At 43.7% G+C, this 15,099-nt stretch overlaps 1 protein-coding gene across 1 annotated transcript in view; it reads left to right on the top strand.

The window, feature by feature from the left end:
* LOC133384894 (LIM and senescent cell antigen-like-containing domain protein 1) overlaps positions 1-15,099 on the top strand; it is a 100,687-nt gene that overhangs the window by 3,133 nt on the left and 82,455 nt on the right. The gene's annotated exons all lie outside the window — the stretch shown is intronic.

Raw genomic sequence — 15,099 nt, 5'->3', positions numbered from 1 at the left:
AATTTAGAATTTAAATGACAAAGAAGGCAAGCCAACTAATGTCCCAACCAAATCACCCCAGGAAAATTCTTCAGTTTGCATCCTACCCCAGATCACCCCAAATCAGTTTAGTTCACTTGCCCAATTCATTTCCCAACAGATCCTATCCAAACCAATTAAATTCTCCTTCAATTATCTCCTGTTCATTAATCTCTATAGCATGTCTAGATTATCTTAAATTAACTTATTCCTTCAAATTAACATCCTGTCAGTAACCCAGCATCAATTACTCCGCCAACTAATTTCCTCCCAAATTCATTATGTCGTAATCATGTCAGGGGACCCTTTTTAGCCTGAACATGGAAATCAAACCATGTGGTCAGCCCACAAAGCAGCAACAATCAACTGGTGGTTTGCTCTTGTGAAGCCCTTTGCAAAGTACTCTTCAAGACCCGCCAATCACCTGAGACAGTGGGGAATTGTGTAGTGGGGAAGACAGGAATGTGGGGTGGAGCTGTGTAATTGCATGGCCTATTCCTTTCTTAACAGTGGTTAAAATATCACTCCTGTTCTATTGGTACTGGCCTACTAAAGGTGACATACTTAAGGAGCAATAATCCCAGTTTTGTAACTCCAGAAGCTTGCTGTGGAATCAAACATTTGCTGGAAGCAGCAACACAACATGACAGAATCGTGTTGTGTGTGGTAGGAAATTGTGCCCCAGTCTCAAATATTTCCTTTTGGAAAGATTGGTGGATGAACTTTCCCCTTTTCAGAGTCTGAATGATCACTATGTTTGGTATGGGCAAGACATTTTCATCCCAGTTAAATTGTTTAGTATGTCCCTGTTTCACATTTGCCAGTGGACATAGGAGCTTGTTTCATTGCTGGAATCATTAGCTACTGCTGCTGTTGTGGAGCGCATATGCCCTGCTTTGTAGTATGTCTTTGTTCTGGATTGTGTAGGTTGATTTGTTGGAGAATGAATGATTCAACATCTTGGATGTGCTGGGATGGAAGTGGACTGCCTTCAAGTCGATTCCGATTTATGGTGACCCTTTGAATAGGGTTTTAATGGTAAGCAGTATTCAGAGGTGGTTTACCATTGTCTTCCTCTGAGGCTGAGAGGCAGTGACTGGCCCAAGGTCACCCAATGAGCTTCATGGCTGTGTGAGGATTTGAACCCTGGTCTCCCAGGTCATAGTCCAACACCTTAACCACTATACCACACTGGGATAGGTAAATTGAATTGCCATTTGGCCCTTTAGAGCTCTTGTGATAGGAACATAGGAAGCTGCCTTATATGGAGTCAGACCATTGGTCCACCTTGCTCAGTGTTGTCTGCACTGACTGGCAGCAGCTCTCTGGGGCTTCAGATGGAAGTTTCTCCCAGCCCTACCTGGAGATGTTGGAGATCGAACCTGGGACCTTCTGCATGCAACCAGATGCTCTGCTTCAGAGCTGTGGCCCCCTGTGAAGCAAATTCAATGAAGCTGGTAAACCATTCACGCAATCTTGATGAACTAGGACAGTGAACTGGTACCTTTACATTCCAGATTAAAGCAAGATCCTGTTTGTCCTATAATGCAGGACATTGTCCTGGAATGTGGCCTAACAATCCTTAAATAAAATAAAATAAAATATTCCTGGGTCCTGTCTCCCCTGGAAGTGCTCTTGGATATGACTTAGTGTGCATTTTTTCATCATTATTCTTCAGTTATTAAGCTCTGGACCCAAAGAATCCTGTCAAAACTCCTTCTTTTTGAGTTTTTCTCAGAGAACAGCTTTGTTTCATCAACGAGTTTGGTCATGGGAAAGTGAGCTTGTTTGATACGACATAGGGCCAAACTAAACATGGCATCAGTTGCCATGTTTGCCCTATTCACATCAGAGGTGTGTGCGTCAGAGAGCTCTAATTTTATTTTCAAAGGGAGTTCACAAGTGAGGGGAGCTGAACCCTCACTCCTCTCTATAGTCCCAGGATGGCCTGTGGGTAGTACCCTCCAGATGTTGTTGACCTTCAACTCCCATCAGCTCCAGCCAGCATAGGCAGTGGGTAGGAATGATGGGTGTTGTAGTCCAAAAGTATCTGGAAGGGCCATGTTGGCTGCCCCTGCTGTAGTCCATCTCCCTAGTCAGCTTCCTCCCGGTCCAGCTCACTTTTGATATCTGAGCCGGGCTAGAGAAAAACAGAGTTTAACCAATGTCTGAGGGAAGGCAGAGGATTGGGTAAAGGCACAACATCCCTCATCTGTCTGTCTTTCTGTTGTTAAAATTAGATCCTTTGCTCCCCGTATTATACCTGAACAGAGCAGGCAGCAAAGTGTTCTTGTTTAGCCTTTGGCTTAATGCCAATGATGGCTTTATTAGTAATCTGGCTTTTTATATCTGTTGCTACTTTTTCACTAAATTATTTTTTTTAAAAATAACATCACCACTCTGTTAAATACATAATAAATAATCAAACTGCCATTTGAAGGTAATCACTCTTGGTTTTTTTGGTGTGTGTGTGTTTGTTTGCGCGTGATAAAAAGTTCATTTTGAGAACTCGCCTAAAGACAATTTGCTAAAATTGGTGCGAGAGAACCCTGTATAAATGCTGGCCTAGAAAGAAAGCAGTATTCAAGTTGGGTGAAATGAAGTTTCTACACGTGTTGGCACAATGGCACTGCACTGGTGCTGTATAATTGAAACACTCCTATAAAGCGATAGTAAAGGTTAATGAGCCAGAGCATGGGATACAGTGATTCAGTGCAGCTCCTGCCTCCCCGAGCTTGAACCAGCATGCTAAAATACATCCTTTGCTACTGGAAGAAGCTTTGGACTCTCTACTGCTTGCTTTTGTGTGGAAAAAAATCTGGCATACAGGCACCACGCACATGTTTTGAATGTAAATCAATGCTTTAGGAGTGGGTGTCATCTGAATAGTCCAGTCCAGTCTTGCTTCTGTTTCTCTCCTTTTAAAGACAGATTGACTAGTATGAAAAAAAAAAGACTGTAGCAAAAGCCTAGAGGAGTTGTGTGATCCACTAAGCCAAACATGCTAACCTTGTGTGATCACCCAGTAAAGCAAGGGTGAGGAACCTTTTTCAGCCCGAGGGCCACCCTCCCTTCTGGACATCTTCTTGGGGCCACATGCCCATGGTCGGCAGAGGCAGAAGAGGGTAGAGCAACTGATGTAAGTTTTATCTTTATACAGGAGGCTAGTTTCTACACACACTCGCAAGCCCTTCTCTGTCCCTCATCTAGGCAATGAAGGGGCATTATCTGAGTTCAAGGATACTTTCTGGTCAGCCAAAAACACTCAGGGGGTGAAGCAGGGCCAGTGAGGGTATGGCCTGGGGAGGGTTCCAAGAGCCAGATAGAGAAGCCTGGAGGGCCACATCCCCCAGTTGCCTTGAGGTTTCCTAGCCTTGCAGTAAAGCCACCTCTTCGTGCTGCCTGCTTGGGACTACAAAAATAGAGGTGTGACCAGCATCTTGCAGTCCATGACATATGGCTGGTGCTATATTAGACTTGTTATGTCAGAGGTTGTATAGGTCTGCAACATCAATAAAAAATGCTTGTTGGAAGCATCTTAGGTTGTTAATTTGGCTACTGATGGTCATTCCTTGAGTTGTGGTAGTTACAATAAAAAACCCATTTTTATGGTTTGGGGCTGGTTCACACATGTAGTGGCAGCAATTAATTCCATCTACGGGTTTATTGTTGGCCTCCTGCATGTATCCTTCCTCTCCCGCCCCCATGCAGCCCATGCAGCATGGAAATATTTCCAATGAATCAGAAGTCCCAGGCTATGGTCTGAAGGCACATAAGGCCAGCTCCCTGAAGCAGGGTCAGGTCTGGTCAGTGCCTGGATGGGAGACCGCCTGGGAACCATATGTAAGCCACCTTGGGTTTCTATCATGAAAAGAAAGGCGGGGTATAAATGTAATAAATAAATAAGTACAGAACTATTCGGCATTGCAGTTCCCATGGTCTTGGTAACCCTCCTTTGTAGCCAGTGTGGTGTAATGACTAGAGTGTTGGCCTATGACCTGGAGAGACCAGGGTTCAAATCCCCACTCAGCCATGAGGTTCACTGGGTGACATTGGGCCAATCACTGTCTGTTAGCCTAATCTACCTCACAGGGTTGTTGTGAGGATAAAATGGAGAGGGGAGGACCACGTATACCACTTTGAGCTCCTTAGAGGAAAGGTGGCATATAAATTTAATTTAAAATATGTAGCAATACTATGAGAATGTGCGTTCTGTGATTTTGGAGTATATAGGATAGTCTCCATGGGAGGACAGATGTGTGAGTCCACATAAATCTACGTAGAGCTTTTGCTCTCCATAGACAAGGAGTCCTCAGGATTGTGGGCATTGCCTGTTTTATTGCAACTATATCGTTGGAATCATTAAAGACTGATCTTGATTAAAAAATAAAACTTAAATAGATTATCATGGAGTCATATTCTGCCTGTAGAGTTTCAGAAGACGAGTTTCATATGTGCAGACTGATCTGTACATCGTGCTCAGAATAATATGGAAAAATTTTCTTTGGTAAAGGCTCAGAGCAGATTGATAAGGACAACTTAAAGAAAGGAGATTAAGTGTTGCCTTTTCTAACATACAGTTAAAAGGAACCATGTGCATGCTTGTCAGTCACCAAGACTTGCTCTTGAGTTCTTTGGGTTGTTTGTTTTACTTGAATTGAATGTTAGGGACAATGTAGGATGCTCCAAAGTATATAGACAGCTTCAATCCTCTGGGGTCATGTTGGGATCGTGAGACTGAATGTAAGAAAAATAAAAATTCCTTGTTACTGGTGTTTGAGCTAAGCATTTCTCTCTCCCCCGCCCCATGGAAAATAGCCCAGTCCTCATGAATACAGTAATTGTGAATCCAGGCCCACCTCAGCAGTGTGACAGAATGTCAACAGGTGAAGTTTTTCCCATAATTGTATTTCCATACTAGACAAGGCTTAATTTAATTTCTATTTAATTTCTGCCTGCCACACAGTTGTTAAAAGCACATGAGCCCTGCTCTCCCCCAATGCCATCCCATACCATGTAAAGAACTCAGGTTAACAGTAACTACAACAAGATTAGGACAACTTAACATATTTTACAATATTTTTCTGAATTTTTCCAGTTCTTTTCTGGGTCTTCACATCTTTAGACAGATAGCAAAAAAACCTAGGAGGTTTAGTGATCCCCTGGTGAGTCACCACAGAGGATTTGCAAGGTTTATTCAGCACCATAGGTCACAAGGCAGGTAGGCCTGGCATAAGGTAACACAAGGGCTGCCAACATGAAGCTCTCAAGATGTTGCTGGAGTACAACTACCATCATCGCTGACCATTGACCACGCTGGCTAGGTCTGATGGGAGTTGGAGTTCAGCAATATCTGGACGTCACAACATTGGTTGCCCCTGAGGTAATATGTAGACTGTCCCTTTAAATATAGAACACAGTCCACAAATTCAACTTGGTGTATATAGGGTGGAGTGTTGTTGTTTTTAAGCAAGTCTTCAAGAAGATAACATTCCAAAATAAAGAGTCCTGGAGAATCTCAAAGAGTGACACATTTATTGTGGTTTTGATGTTGTAGTTTAACACTCATATGTTGAGATGCCCCCCAAATACTGAACCTCTTTTTATGAATTACTTTGATTAGACTCTTGCCTTATAACTTTTGATCTGTTAATATTGACATATTTATATCTCAGCACCTGTTTTCTTGTGATTGTAATTCTCAGAAGTACCTTTGGAGGGGGAGGTACCATACAATATTCATCTAGTATCTTTGTTGGCTCTTAAAATTGATTTAAATGTTGAGTTTTGCAAAGTGAGAGACCTCATGGCAGTGAACCTACTCAGATAATAATATTTGGGGATAGCGTGTTTGAATGCATCTTCCTGAACATGTAAAGTTAGCATATCAAGGAGAAGGTTAGACTAAAAGCCTTTCTGCCTGACAGCCTACACACATGCATACAAAGAGATTTTAATGTGGGATGATTTGGAGATGGTGCAGACCCATGAGGACTGCACATGGGTCATTGCTCACTGTCTGAATTGCCCATAGTGTAAAACCTTTCCTGCAACTGTGTAAAAGAATTATTGCACTTTTCTAAATATAGTGTTACCACACTCAGGATTACATTGCCTATTTGGAAGGATGAAAAATAGAGTCTTGATCAGGAACTCTGACTCTGAAACATCCCAAAATGGAAGTCTGTAGAACTGTGAGTTAGATACAAAAGGCTAGCTCATTGTTGTTGAGTTGTGGTATGCAGCACTGGAGAATAGGTAAATAATGAATTTGAGGTTAGACGTAGCCAAAAGGAAGCCAGTAATAAAGCAATCTAATTGGTAACACATGGCACCCGCATACTTGAGGGTTTCCAATTGTAATGTACAACTTTACTGGGACTGTAGTACAGGAGTGAGACTCCATTTTCCTCAGCATAGAAGATGTCTAAGGATTTTGCATGGATCTATTGTGTAGTAAAATTTATATGAAGAATTGCTGAGCCTCAGCCAATATATCTGTGGGGTTGGAAGAACACCAGAGTAAGGGCAACTGACAGAGCAGTTGAGAAGGATGTTCTTGCTCTTTAAAAAAGACAAAATACAATGTAAATGAAGTCTTGCTGATAATTGGCTTCTGCCATTTTTATGTTAAATGATGGAGTGAAGTTCTTTACTTGGGGCTTGAAAAAAGTATATGAGTGGTGAAACATTAGCTGTGAGATGTGATATCTGCAACCTGGCATTTGCAAAAGAATTCATTTTAAAACAGCACTTCCATTCTTTATGTGCATGTGCTTCATTTCCTGATTACCTCATGCTTGTCTGAGTGTCTGGTTTGCACCATGTATGGTGACTGTTGGAGAGCAGTTGCAACACTTGTTTGCAGCCTACTGATTGGAGGGGAGCTCTGCTTTTCACATCCAGCTGATTGGCACATATTATATGGTGAGGGTTTGCGTTGTCAGCACCATTCTGAGCACTCAGTTGTGACTGACATATTTGCAGTGGTTGAGGATAGAGTGTATCATGGGTAATTTGCATTGTTACTCTTGCCTCTTTTCTCTTTGTTATGTCCCTGGCTGATGACCTCTGCATTGTAAGCTCCTTGGAGCAGGGACCTGCCTTTTTTCCCCTTTTGTGTTTCCATCACTCTGTGAAGTGTCACAGGTGTTGATGCTATATAAAATAGTAGTCGTAATAAGACACATTGCAAGTGGCCAAATGACTGGCCAAATAGAGCATTCCTAGCTTTAAGGCATGTCAGTTTGGGGCAAGGGAAGAGAAGTTGATTCAGCCTTTAAGTCTATGAGACCAGGCTTAGAATGCCTGTCTTGCGCTGCAGCCAACTCAGAAGGGACAGGAAGGGGGGAGGCATGAGTTTCAGGCACCTCCGCAGCCAGAAGAAGCAGAGTTGGGGATTGTTGTGTCTGAGCAGGATCGTGCGGGAGGGGGGCAGCCTGCTCTCCCACGAGTAACGCCCTTTCCGAGGAGCCGAGCGCACCGCCTCCAGTTGATGCAGAGGACTTGTGGGGGGAAGCTTCAGAGTCAGTGCCAGCTCCTCCTTTACCAAGCAGTTCCCAGGAGGATTCCAGTGTGGCACCGCCCCCTGACCTCGAGCCCATTGCTCGGGAGCAGGTGTCTTCAGATGAGGTGTTGGATGCGCGTCTCCTGTCTCCTCGTTCCCGTTGCCGTGAGAAACGGACAGGGCAAAGACATGAATTACGAAGGAGTCAGTTCGAAAACATTTCCTATATAAGCCTGCCGCTCTCAGTGGGGGGTCGTTGAGTCAACTTCCTTCACACGCTGCAGAGCATGTCTAGAGTATAGTTAGGGACTCTAGTGAGTTAGCGTAGGGTTTCCTATGAAGCACAATGCCTTTGATGTATCCATTACTCTAATAAAACGAGATTTACTTGCACACACACTCCAGCCTCATTCTTTCGGCTCTGGACAGGATAGCCTGCTGTTTGCCCTCTTGAACAAAAATTTGTGACCCCTCAGTTCAGCCATCCACAGGAATACAATTTTACCTCAGTTTTAATTGAATTGTATTCACACTAGAGTGTTGAGGAGATCAATATTGTTGTTACTGCTCAGAAGATGGATAAACAGTGTGGCTGAGAGCTTCCCTTTCATGTTTAGTGGTGCTCTTGGGAACACTTTTGTAGCATACACAGGCACATTTCCATACACTTAAAGCTAAGCTGAGATCCAGGAAGAACAATACTCCTGTTCAAGGCTCAAGCTGCATGTTGATGTTTTCTAAAATGCTTTTTTATTTTATTTCTGTAAGGTTTTTTCTATGAGCTGTTAAGTTTGAAAGATATATCGTCGAACAGGACTGCGCTGAGAAAATGTTTCTTTTGTCCCCCAGTTATTGGCAAAAGTCCTTGTTTAATTTGTTTTAAACAGTTTGCAATTTTAGTGTGTTTAAGATAGGTTTCCATCAGTTGTATTTTTGTACATGGTACCTTCTTTTGTTCTTATCTGTATCCATAAAGAATATATGTTGTATCCAAGTAAAGAGCTTCTCTATGTGCTGGACCACAAATAATTCCGTTCTAAAATGTTAGTTCAAATCTTTAAAGTCATAGAGTTGAACAGTTCAATCCAGTATTTGCTCGCTTTGGCCCTAATCAGATTTACTGAATTCAAGATTTAACTGTGTACTCAAATGAACTTAATTTGTCCTATAGACTGCTAAATACATTGTGCCTTAGCTAAATTTATGATTTTCATTTAAGGCCAGTGCGGACAAAATGGGGCTGAAGTGGAAAAATAACTAGGAGCAAGCCGCAGACCTACAGTCTAGGATGGAAAGGGAGCATGAATCCTACTCTTCTTTGTTATTTGTGGTTAAGCGAGACATCACTTCTGACATTCACCATAGTTAAAGCTAACCAGGTTCCTCGATTAAAGGATCTTTTACTGGTGTCAGCTCATTAAATGAGAAACCTGGCTAGCATTAACCATAGCATACCTGATGTCAGAATTGATGAACTGCTTAACTGCAGTTAAGGCCGGAATAGGACACACACAGCGTTACTCCCAGTTTCTTATTCAGAGTTAAGAGATTAGCCACTTTCTGCCTAATGGATCAATGGGTTTTTTTTTGGTGCTGTACTCTTTTCTATGCAAATAGTTCTTAAGATACCCCCTCCTCAAAATGTAAGGAAACGTATAAAATCAACTTTTAGAAATACAACTCGCTGTTCATGAATTGCAGTGAAAAATTGGTTCCTTCCTAGTCAGCTGAGATTCCCTCTATCACACAAACTTGCAACAACCAAACAGGAACTTCTTAGCTGCAGGCCGTACTCATTTTCAACCTGAAACCCCACACACAAAATTAATGTGGCAGAATCTCAGCGTGGTGTGGCTTGTGATGAACTGAGATGAGGTGATGATAGACCTTTTGAAGAGTTCCTTCTGAAGCAGATATGCCATTTGCAGAGGTGGAGTTAGTTGCTGAGAGTATCAGTGTTTAATTTTTTACAATGACAAGTGGTAGCATTGGAGTCACCTTAGTGATGTTCTCTGTCCTAGAACCTCGAGCAAGGAAATGAGTTACGGTGACTTAGTGATGAGGGAAATAACCTTCTGTATCCTCAGAGGCATTCTCTTTCTGTTGTTACTTGACATGCTCCACAGCTGAAGAGGTAAATCTGTATCAGGGCTCTACCACTTCAGCCAGATGGAACGCTTCTCCATACAAAAAAATAAAATACTGCACATAGAAACCAGGGAGAAAACTAAGCAAGAGTCGTTCTTCCTGACATCTAATTCTACTTTGTGAAATCTACTTTTCTCTGGGGGATTTGTCTTTTTTTCTTTCTGAATGGAGGCGTATTCAGTCACAAGAACACCTGCCTGAAGTAGTACATCCTAGATACACCTTGACCTCCTTGATGAAAACCAAGCTGGAGAGAGGTTTCCGGGTTATGTCCAGGCTTAAGCGCTGTAGTTTGCAGCTCAGGAAGCTGGGAACTGTATGTCTGATCTCCGGTTGAGTGAGTAGCTTTTGCCTGGGGCGATGGTGATCTTGGCTGCTTAACTCAAGACTCTGCAGGGAAAACTGTTTCATATTTAAATATACATGTTGTCTTTCTCCCCTCTCTTCATTCAAGAATTCCTTCCATAGCTACTGTCAAGGCAGCAGGGAAGGGGACCACTCCTTCTTTTCTCTGCTGGTTGTGCTTAAGTGTTCCTCTTTAGCAAATTCCAGAGTGGGTGTTCCCTTCAGGAATTGGATTTTTCTTCCAGTGCTGGTAGCTAAGCATTGTTGAGGCTCATACTATCCATTGCCAACAGCCCTGGCCACCTTCTGAAACATACTGTATTGCTGTCCTGAAACAGACCATCCTCAAGCCTAGTACTGGTAAACAGACTCATGCCTGACTGGCTTTAATTTTCAAGAGAAGATAGATTTGGTTTGCTGCTGCTGCTTGATAGGTGTGGACCCAAAAGTTACTTTTTAAAACAGATAAATCACAGAGCCATCTGGCATTAACATGTTGAACAAAGGCTCTCCAGATCTGCCATGATTGCCTTGAAAATCCTAATTCTCGATTTTTTGTGAAAGCATAGTTTCTACAATGCTCTAGAAACTGGACCTCTCAGTGGCTTTGGGGATGAAGCCCAAAGTGCTGCCAGCAAGTATACCCTCTGTACAAACCACGCTCAAATGTGGAACTGGTTTCCAGCAGCAAAGCAAGCAGGCAACATAACCCCCTACAACTGAGCAATGAGCTTAACCTTTTGTGCTCATCTTCCACTGTAGCAGGAGATGAGGCTGTTCATTTGAATGAACCTGCATTTTGATTTCATCCATTATTCTTGGGCCTGCACAATGCAGAGTCCATCAGTGAAATATAACAGCCCACCAGGGTCTCGGTAAATATACCTCCTCTTTATACTGTCTGCCTGGTGCAGCCAAAAACACCTAGTAGATTTATAGTAGTGGTAGTGTGCATTTGGGTTGACAAGTCTGCGGACCTGATTTATCCACATGCAGCTCCACCTTAAGGATTATCCTTTTTGAATATATAATTTCACATTTGCTTTGCAATTTTTCCAGATGCTCCCTCCCTCTCCCCTGCACCCAGTGCGACCAAGTCACTTTGAAAAGAGGTTACCTTTTGATTTTGACAAAAGAAACTTAGTTTGTGATGAAGCTAGAAAAGGTAGTTTTGGTTTAGGTGTATTCCTTCATCATTTCCCTGCTTTTTTAAAAAGTGGGATGTTGACAGCTCCTTCTCTTAGTCTCCTGACTGGGAAAGTTGCTATGCGAAACACCGGACAACTTTACTGTTTTTAGGTGAATGTGCACTGTCAGACAGAATTGAGCCTGCTCCACGAGCTAGAGGGAGCCCCAGCTGACGAAGCGTCAAGGCCCCAGCTGACAAAGCGTCAAGGCGAGTTAAGCAGCAGAGCGAGTTCGGCAGCAGGGCGAGGAGGCCAGGGCCCCCCACTCTGCCCGTCTGTTCCCTGACCTCAACTAAACCGCAGTCTCCAACCCATTGACGTAATAAACCTTAAACAAAACTATGCAGGTAAGAAGCCAGCAGGGGTGTGGGGGCTTTCCAGTGTTTTGCACCGCCTGCAGCATGTACGACTATCTGCCTGTTGGACAGAAGTCGTGGGTGTGCTCTCGGTGCAATGAGCTCCTGGCTCTCCGGGAACGACTTCATTTCCTTGAGGCCAAGGTGGCGGACCTGGAAAAGCTGAGAGAGGCAGAGAGGTGTGTGGAGGAGGCCTTCAGGGACGTTATAGCTGTGTCCCACTCCAACGATGATAGCTCTCCTGCTATCATGGACAACGATGGTCTCGGGGAAGGAGAGCATCCAGCTGAGGAAGAGGGAAACGATCCCTTAGAAGGGACCCATTCCTTGGGGGATGAGCAGCTATCCTCTCGTGCCGAGGATATATCTCCAGGGGGTGGAGGGATCCTTGTAGTGGGTGATTCGATCATTAGGAACATAGACAGTGGGGTGTGTGATGGGCGTGTAGACCGCAAGGTGTTTTGCCTGCCTGGTGTGAAGGTTGCGGATATCGCCCGTCGTTTAGATAGTTTGGTAGACAGTGCTGGGAAGGAGTCAGTGGTCGTGGTGCACGTTGGCACCAACGACATGGGGAAATGCAGCCGTGAGGTCCTGGAAGCAAAATTTAGGTTGCTAGGTAGGATGCTGAAAGCCAGGACCTCCAAGGTGGCTTTCTCTGAAATGCTACCGGTTCCACGCGCAGGACCAGCCAGACAGGCCCAGCTTCGCAGTCTCAATGCGTGGATGAGACGATGGTGTCGGGTGGAAGGGTTTGGATTTGTTAGGCACTGGGGAACATTTTGGGACAAGCCGGGCCTGTACAAAAGGGACGGGCTCCACTTGAACCAGTATGGAACCAGACTGCTGGCACTTAAAATTAAAAAGGTGGCAGAGCAGCTTTTAAACTGACTGAGGGGGGAAACCCGACAGGAGCTGAGAAAGGTCCGGTTCGGAATAAACCTCCCCCCTGGGATAAAAACCAAAGAAATGATGAAATTTTAAAAGGGGTAGGCCTAGAAGTAGGCATTGTGAGAGCAGGGGCACAGGATATAAATTCAGAAGAGCAAAATTACCACAGGCCTAACCACAAGTGCCAAAGACACTTGAAGAGAGACACTGCTTAGAAGTGCCTGTACGCTAATGCTAGGAGCCTGCGAACCAAGATGGGAGAACTGGAGTGCTTGGTCTTAGAGGAGAGCATTGATATAGTGAGCATAACGGAGACCTGGTGGAATGGAGAAAACCAGTGGGATACGGTTATCCCTGGATATAAACTATATCGGAAGGACAGGGAAGGACGTATTGGTGGCGGAGTCGCTCTATACGTGAAAGAAGGCATTGAATCCAGCAAGCTCGAAACCCCAAAAGAGGCAGACTCCTCCACAGAATCGTTGTGGGTGGTGATACCATGCCCCAGGAGGGACTTAATACTGGGAACGATCTATCGTCCCCCTGATCAAAATGCTCAGGGAGACCTTGAGATGAGATATGAAATTGAGGAAGCATCCAAACTAGGAAATGTGGTAGTAATGGGTGACTTCAACTACCCGGACATAGACTGGCTGCATATGTGTTCCAGTCATGACAAAGAAGCAAAGTTTCTAGATATTCTAAATGACTATTCCCTAGACCAGTTGGTCATGGAACCGACCAGAGGGACGGCAACCCTGGACTTAATCCTCAGTGGGGACCGGGACCTGGTGCGAGATGTAAGTGTTGTTGAACCGATTGGGAGCAGTGACCACAGTGCTATTAAATTAAACATACATGTAACTGGCCAATTGCCAAGAAAATCCAACACGGTCACATTTGACTTCAAAAGAGGAAACTTCACAAAAATGAGGGGATTGGTAAAAAGAAAGCTGAAAAACAAAGTCCAGAGGGTCACATCACTCGAAAATGCTTGGAAGTTGTTTAAAAACACTATATTAGAAGCTCAACTGGAGTGCATACCGCAGATCAGAAAAGGTACCGCCAGGGCCAAGAAGATGCCAGCATGGTTAACGAGCAAAGTCAAGGAAGCTCTTAGAGGCAAAAAGGCTTCCTTCAGAAAATGGAAGTCTTGTCCGAATGAAGAAAATAAAAAAGAACACAAACTCTGGCAAAAGAAATGCAAGAAGACAATAAGGGATGCTAAAAAAGAATTTGAGGAGCACATTGCTAAGAACATAAAAACCAACAACAAAAAATTCTATAAATACATTCAAAGCAGGAGACCATCTAGGGAAACAATTGGACCCTTGGATGATAAGAGAGTCAAAGGTGTACTAAAGAACGATAAGGAGATTGCAGAGAAGCTAAATGAATTCTTTGCATCTGTCTTCACAGTGGAAGATATAGGGCAGATCCCTGAACCTGAACTAACATTTGCAGGAAGGGATTCTGAGGAACTGAGACAAATAGTGGTAACGAGAGAGGAAGTTCTAAGCTTAATGGACAATATAAAAACTGACAAATCACCGGGCCCGGATGGCATCCACCCGAGAGTTCTCAAAGAACTCAAAGGTGAAATTGCTGATCTGCTAACTAAAATATGTAACTTGTCCCTCGGGTCCTCCTCCGTGCCTGAGGACTGGAAAGTGGCAAATGTAACAGCAATCTTCAAAAAGGGATCCAGAGGGGATCCCGGAAATTACAGGCCAGTTAGCTTAACTTCTGTCCCTGGAAAACTGGTAGAAAGTATTATTAAAGCTAGATTAACTAAGCACATAGAAGAACAAGCCTTGCTGAAGCAGAGCCAGCATGGCTTCTGCAAGGGAAAGTCCTATCTCAGTAACCTATTAGAATTCTTTGAGAGTGTCAACAAGCATATAGATAGAGGTGATCCAGTGGACATAGTGTACTTAGACTTTCAAAAAGCGTTTGACAAGGTACCTCACCAAAGGCTTCTGAGGAAGCTTAGCAGTCATGGAATAAGAGGAGAGGTCCTCTTGTGGATAAGGAATTGGTTAAGAAGCAGAAAGCAGAGAGTAGGAATCAACGGACAGTTCTCCCAATGGAGGGCTGTAGAAAGTGGAGTCCCTCAAGGATCGGTATTGGGACCTGTACTTTTCAACTTTTTCATTAATGACCTAGAACTAGGAGTGAACAGTGAAGTGGCCAAGTTTGCTGATGACACTAAATTGTTCAGGGTTGTTAAAACAAAAAGGGATTGCGAAGAGCTCCAAAAAGACCTCTCCAAACTGAGTGAATGGGCAGAAAAATGGCAAATGCAATTCAATATAAACAAGTGTAAAATTATGCATATTGGAGCAAAAAATCTGAATTTCACATATACGCTCATGGGGTCTGAACTGGCGGTGACCGGCCAGGAGAGAGACCTCGGGGTTGTAGTGGACAGCACGATGAAAATGTCGACCCAGTGTGCGGCAGCTGTGAAAAAGGCAAATTCCATGCTAGGGATAATTAGGAAAGGTATTGAAAATAAAACAGCCGATATCATAATGCCGTTGTATAAATCTATGGTGCGGCCGCATTTGGAATACTGTGTACAGTTCTGGTCGCCTCATCTCAAAAAGGATATTATAGAGTTGGAAAAGGTTCAGAAGAGGGCAACCAG

The sequence above is a fragment of the Rhineura floridana genome, chromosome 5 (genome assembly GCF_030035675.1).
Source record: "Rhineura floridana isolate rRhiFlo1 chromosome 5, rRhiFlo1.hap2, whole genome shotgun sequence".
In the NCBI taxonomy this organism is placed as follows: Eukaryota; Metazoa; Chordata; class Lepidosauria; order Squamata; family Rhineuridae; genus Rhineura; species Rhineura floridana.
The sequence above is the reverse complement of the archived record's forward strand: the minus strand, read 5'-3'. Positions and strand labels throughout refer to the sequence as shown.